The sequence below is a fragment of the Colobus angolensis genome, unplaced genomic scaffold (assembly GCF_000951035.1).
Source record: "Colobus angolensis palliatus isolate OR3802 unplaced genomic scaffold, Cang.pa_1.0 Scaffold360, whole genome shotgun sequence".
Lineage (NCBI taxonomy): Eukaryota > Metazoa > Chordata > Mammalia > Primates > Cercopithecidae > Colobus > Colobus angolensis.
Genome location: NW_012116933.1, coordinates 2758542 through 2763994, shown reverse-complemented (window position 1 = coordinate 2763994; position 5453 = coordinate 2758542). Strand labels below are relative to the sequence as shown.

The 5453-nt window shown below is 41.1% G+C and overlaps 1 protein-coding gene across 1 annotated transcript in view; it reads left to right on the top strand.

Annotated features, from left to right (window-relative positions):
• Nucleotides 1-5453, top strand: part of LOC105519904 (multidrug resistance-associated protein 1-like) — a 97118-nt gene that overhangs the window by 51553 nt on the left and 40112 nt on the right. The gene's annotated exons all lie outside the window — the stretch shown is intronic.

Below are 5453 nucleotides of genomic sequence, written 5' to 3'. Positions count from 1 at the left end.
GAAGAAGAAGAAGAAGAAGAAGAAGAAGAAGAAGAAGAAGAAGAAGAAGAAGAAGAAGAAGAAGAAGGAGAAGAGGAAGAAGAAGAAGAAGAAGGAGAAAGAAGGAAGGAGTAGAAAGGAGGGCAGGAAGGAAGAGGGGAGGGAGACAGAATAAAAAGGGTAAAACTTTGGTGCTGATTGGATTTTGTTATATTATGCTTTATTATTATTATTATTATTTTTTTTTGGTAAGTGACTAAAATGAATAATGATTGAAGCAAATTAATCTAATCAGTTATTTCCCCAATGTTTCTTCCCTCAGTTGCCTAAACAGAAAACCAAAAGATAATAGGAAATAATAGGAATAAACAGCTTATAGGTTGGGCATGGTGGCTCACGCCTGTAATCCTAGCACTTTGGGAGGCTGAGGCAGGTGGATTACCTGAGGTCAGGAATTCAAGACCAACCTGACCAACATGGTGAAATCCTGTCTCTACTAAAATACAAAAATTAGCCAGGCATGGTGGCATGTGCCTGTAATCCAAGCTATTTGAGAGGCTGAGGTAGGAGAGTCGCTTGAACCTGGGAGACAATGAGCTGAGATCGTGCCACTGCACTCCAGCCTGGGTGACAGAATAAGATTCTGTCTCAAAAATAAAAAAGAGAGAGAGAGAGATTATAAAATAAGTGCCTAGATCTTGTAATTGCTAAAATTGAGCGTTGTGACAGATTAAAGGGAATCAAGCACTTTAGGATCCAAGAGCTCAGATACTGGCAGTTTTGACCTTGAATGAAAGAATGAGTCTTGAAATAATTATTTTTTTAAGAATTGGATATATCTAAGGATGTGTGGATGATGTACATGTTACAGGTTGGAGATTTGTGTTGAACTCCAGGGTTGAACCGGCAACTGACCCTCTCAGCATCTCCCCCTTAATGTCTAAATGACATCTCCAATTTATATGTCCCACAAAGGATTCTAGATTTTCCCTCACCACACACAAACCTGTCCCACATACGATTTTTTTCCACCTTAGCTAATGGCAATGCTATTCTTCCAGTTGTTCAGTTTAAAAATATCTTGCAGCCATCTTGACCTTTCTTACTCTACATCCAATCTATAATCAAATCCCATTGGCTCGATCCTCAAAATATATCCAATAATCCAGAATTCACCCACCACTCATTACCTTCATAGCTGCCGCCTTTGTTCGATCATGATTATTTTTCACTTGCCATTATTTTAACTGCCCGCTTACAGGCCTTCCTGCTGCCATCTTACCCCATACAGACTATTTGCAAGATAGTATACAGAGACTTTCTTTTATAAACATAAGTCAGAGAATATTGGTTTTCTGCCTAAAACTTTCAAAACATTCACCTCTCAGAGAAAAATCTGATGTCCTTACACTGATTTGTAAGGCCCTATAAGACCTGGACCTGTTTACCATTCTGATCTCAGAACCCTAGGAAGTTTACCCTTCATTACTCTGTCCCGCAACTCTGACTGTTTTCTGTTCCTGGGATAGCCAGGAATGCCCCTACTTCAAGGCCTTGCGTTTCTGATTCACTGCATGAAGTATATTTTGTTCAGATAACCATATGGCTTGCACATCCACCTTCTGTTGGTGTTTGCTTAAATGTTGGCTCATCAATGAAGACTTGCTTAGCCACCCTATTTCATATCTCAACACTTCCTACTCCTTTCCCAGCTTTACTTTGTCATATGTCTTATTAATTTCCATATAATTGGGAAATTTACTTGTTAATTTTTTATTTTGTCTTCCTCCTAACTCTGCATTATAAGGTTTTATAAGGGCAGGATTTTTTGTTATTTGTTCCATTGCCATCAGCTAGAACACCAAATGGCACATACATAAGTATTTGTTGAATGGGTGGATAAATAACTAGAGACTGAAAGAACACTGAAAAGTTTTCTGATTCATCATTTCTTTTATTTTTTGGCCACTGAGACTTAATATATTTCATTTAAATGAGTATAATTTTTAAAGAGTCTCCAAGAAAAGATAATCCAGGAGCACTGAAACATACTTTGAAATCCATTTGCTTTGGGGTATACATATCTCTGAATCCTAAAGAGCATATTTGCCCGTGTATAGTATCACTATGCACTCAGTAAATAGCTTAAGAAAAGCTTAACATGTAAAAATTAATAAATGTTTTTGTAAACTTAATCATTTCCCTTCTCCTACAGTAAGTCAATTTTCCTTATTTATAAGATCACTGTTAATATAATATCTAAATTGAACCTCTTGAAGTTTCTGTAAACCAATGCTGGGAAATTATTCCTTCTTTTCTCCCTAAAAAAAGAATTCCAGTCCCTGTAAATATTTGTTTACAAAATTGTTTTTTTAAAAAATTCTACGTTGCATCAGCTCAAATAAAGAATACAGCAAACAATGGTGCTGCACGCCTATAGTTCCAACTACTCAGAAGCCAAACTGGGAGGATCCATTGAGCTCAGGAGTTTGAAACCAGCTTGGGCAACATAGCAAGACTCTTGTCTCAAAAAAAAAGGAAAGGGAGGAAGAAAGAAACAGAGAGAGAGAGAGAGAAAGAAAGAAAAACAGAAAGAAAGAAGGAAAGAAAGAAAGAAAGAAAGAGAAAGAGAAAAGAAAGAAGGAAAGAACAAGAAAGAAAAGAAAGAAGGAAGGAAAAGAAAGGAAGGAAGAAAGGAAGGAAGGAAGGAAGGAAGGAAGGAAGGAAGGAAGGAAGGAAGGAAGGAAGGAAGGAAGGAAGGAAGAAAGAAAGAAAAGAAAAAAAAGAAAAGAAAAGAAAAGAGAGAACGAGAAAGTCAGTCCAGGGCAAGATGACCAGATGACCGAGCAGGAACAGCTCTGGTCTGCAGCTCCCAGCAAGACAAACGCAGAAGGGGGTGATTTCTGCATCTCCAACTGAGATACCTGGCTCATCTCCCTGGGACTGGTTAGACAGTGGATCCAGCCCACAGAGGGCACGCAGAAGCAGGGTAGGGCATTGCCTTACCTGGGAAGTGCAAGGGGTCTGGGAACTCCCTCCCCTAGCCAAGGGAAGTCATGAGGGACTGTGCCATGAGGAACGGTGCACTCCAGCCCAGATACTACGCTTTTCCCATGGTTTTCACAATCCACAGATGAGGAGATTCCCTCAGGTGCCTACACCATGAGGGCCCTGGGTTTTAAGCACAAACCTGGGCAGCCGTTTGGACAGACATCCAGTTAGCTGCAGGAGGTTTATTTTATGTATGTATGTATGTATGTATATATGTATGTATTTATTTTGTACACCAGTGGTGCCTGGAACACCAATGAGACAGAACTGTTCCCTTCCCTGGAAAGGGGGCTGAAGCCAGGAAGCTGAGTGGTCTTGCTCAGCAGATCCCACTTCCATGGAGCCCAGCAATCTAAGATCCACTGGCTTGAAACTCTCACTGCCAGCACAGTACTCTGAAGTTGACCTGGGATACTTGAGCTTGGTGGGAGGAGAAGCTTCTGCCATTACTGAGGTTTGAGTAGGCGGTGTCCCCTCATAGTGTAAACAAAGCTGTGGGGAAGTTCAACTGGGAGGAACCCACCTCAGGGCTACAAAGTCACTGTAGCCAGACTGCCTCTCTATATTCCTCCTGTCTGAGCAAGGCATCTCTGACAGAAAGGCAGCAACCCCAGTCAGGGACTTATAGATAAAACTCCCATCTCCCTGGGACAGAGCACCTGGGGGAAGGGGCAGCTGTGAGTGCAGCTTCAGCAGACTTAAATGTTCCTGCCTGTCAGCTCTGAAGACCTCCCAGCACAGTGCTCAAGCTCTACTAAGGGACAGACTGCCTCCTCAAGTGGGTCCCTGACCCCCGTGCCTCCTGACTGGGAGACACCTTCCAGCAGGAGCCGACAGACACCTCATATAGGAGAGCTCTGGCTGGCATCTGGCAGGTTCCCGTCTGGGACAGAGCTTCCAGAGAAAGGAGCAGGCAGCAGTCTTTGCTGTTCTGCAGCCTCTGCTGGTGATACCCAGTCAAACAGGGTCTGGAGTGGACCGCCAGCAAACTCCAGTGGACCTGCAGAAGAGGGGCCTGGCTGTTAGAAGGAAAGCTAACAAACAGAAAGCAATAACATCAACATCAACCAAAAGGATGTCCACACAAAAACTCCATCCAAAGGTCATTAGCATCAAAGATCAAATACAGATAAATCCACAAAGATGAGGATAAACCATCACAAAAAGGCTGAAAACTCCAAAAACCAGAATTCCTCTTTCCCTCCAAAGGATCACAACTCCTTGCCAGCAAGGGAACAAAACTGGATGGAAAATGAGTTTGAGGAATTGGCAGAAGTAGGCTTCAGAAGGTGGGTAAAATAATAAACTCCTCTGAGCTAAAGGAGCATGTTCTAACCCAGTGCAAGGAAGCTAAGAACCTTGATAAAAAGTTACAGGAACTGCTAACTAGAATAAACAGTTTAGAGAAAAACACAAATGACCTGATGGAGCTGAAAAACACTCCATGAAGCATATATAAGTCTCAATAGCTGAATCCATCAAGCAGAAGAAAGGATATAAGCGCATGAAGATCAACTTAATGAAATAAAGCATGAAGACAAGATTAGAGAAAAAATAATGAAAATGAATGAACAAAGCCTCCAAGAAATATAAGACTATGTGAAAAGACCAAACCTATTTTTGTTTGGTTTACCTAAAAGTGATGAGGAGAATGGAACCAAGTTGGAAAACACACTTCAGGACATTATCCAAGAGAACTTCCCCAACCTAGCAGGACAGGCCAACATGCAAATTCATGAAATGCAGAGAATACCACAAAGATACTCCTCAAGAAGAGCAGCACCAAGACACATAATCATCAGATTCACCAAGGGTGAAAGAAGGAAAAAACGTTAAGGGCAGTCAGAGAGAAAGTTCAGGTTACCCACAAAGGGAAGGCCATCGGACTACCAGCAGATCTCTCTGCAGAAACCCTACAATCCAGAAGAGAGTGGGGCCAAAAATTCAACAATCTTAAAGAAAAGAATTTTCCACCCAGAATTTTATATCCAACCAAACTAAGCTTCATAAGTGAAGGAGAAATAAAATCCTTTACAGACAAGCAAATGCTGAAGGATTTTTTCACCACCAGGCCTGCCTTACAAGAGCTCCTGAAGGAAGCACTAAATATTCAAAGGAAAAACTGGTACCAGCCACTGCAAAAACATACCAAAATGTAAAGCCCATAAACACTATAAAGAAATTGCATCATCTAATGTGTAAAATAATCAACTAGCATCATAATGACAGGATCAAATTCACACATAAAAATATTAACCTTAAATGTAAATGGGCTAAATGTCCCAATTAAAAGACACAGACTGGCAAACTGATTAAAGAGTCAAGACCCATTGGGGTGCTGTATTCAGGAGACTCATCTCATGTGCAAAGACACACATAGGCTCAAAATAAAGGGATGAAGGAATATTTACCAAGCAAATGGA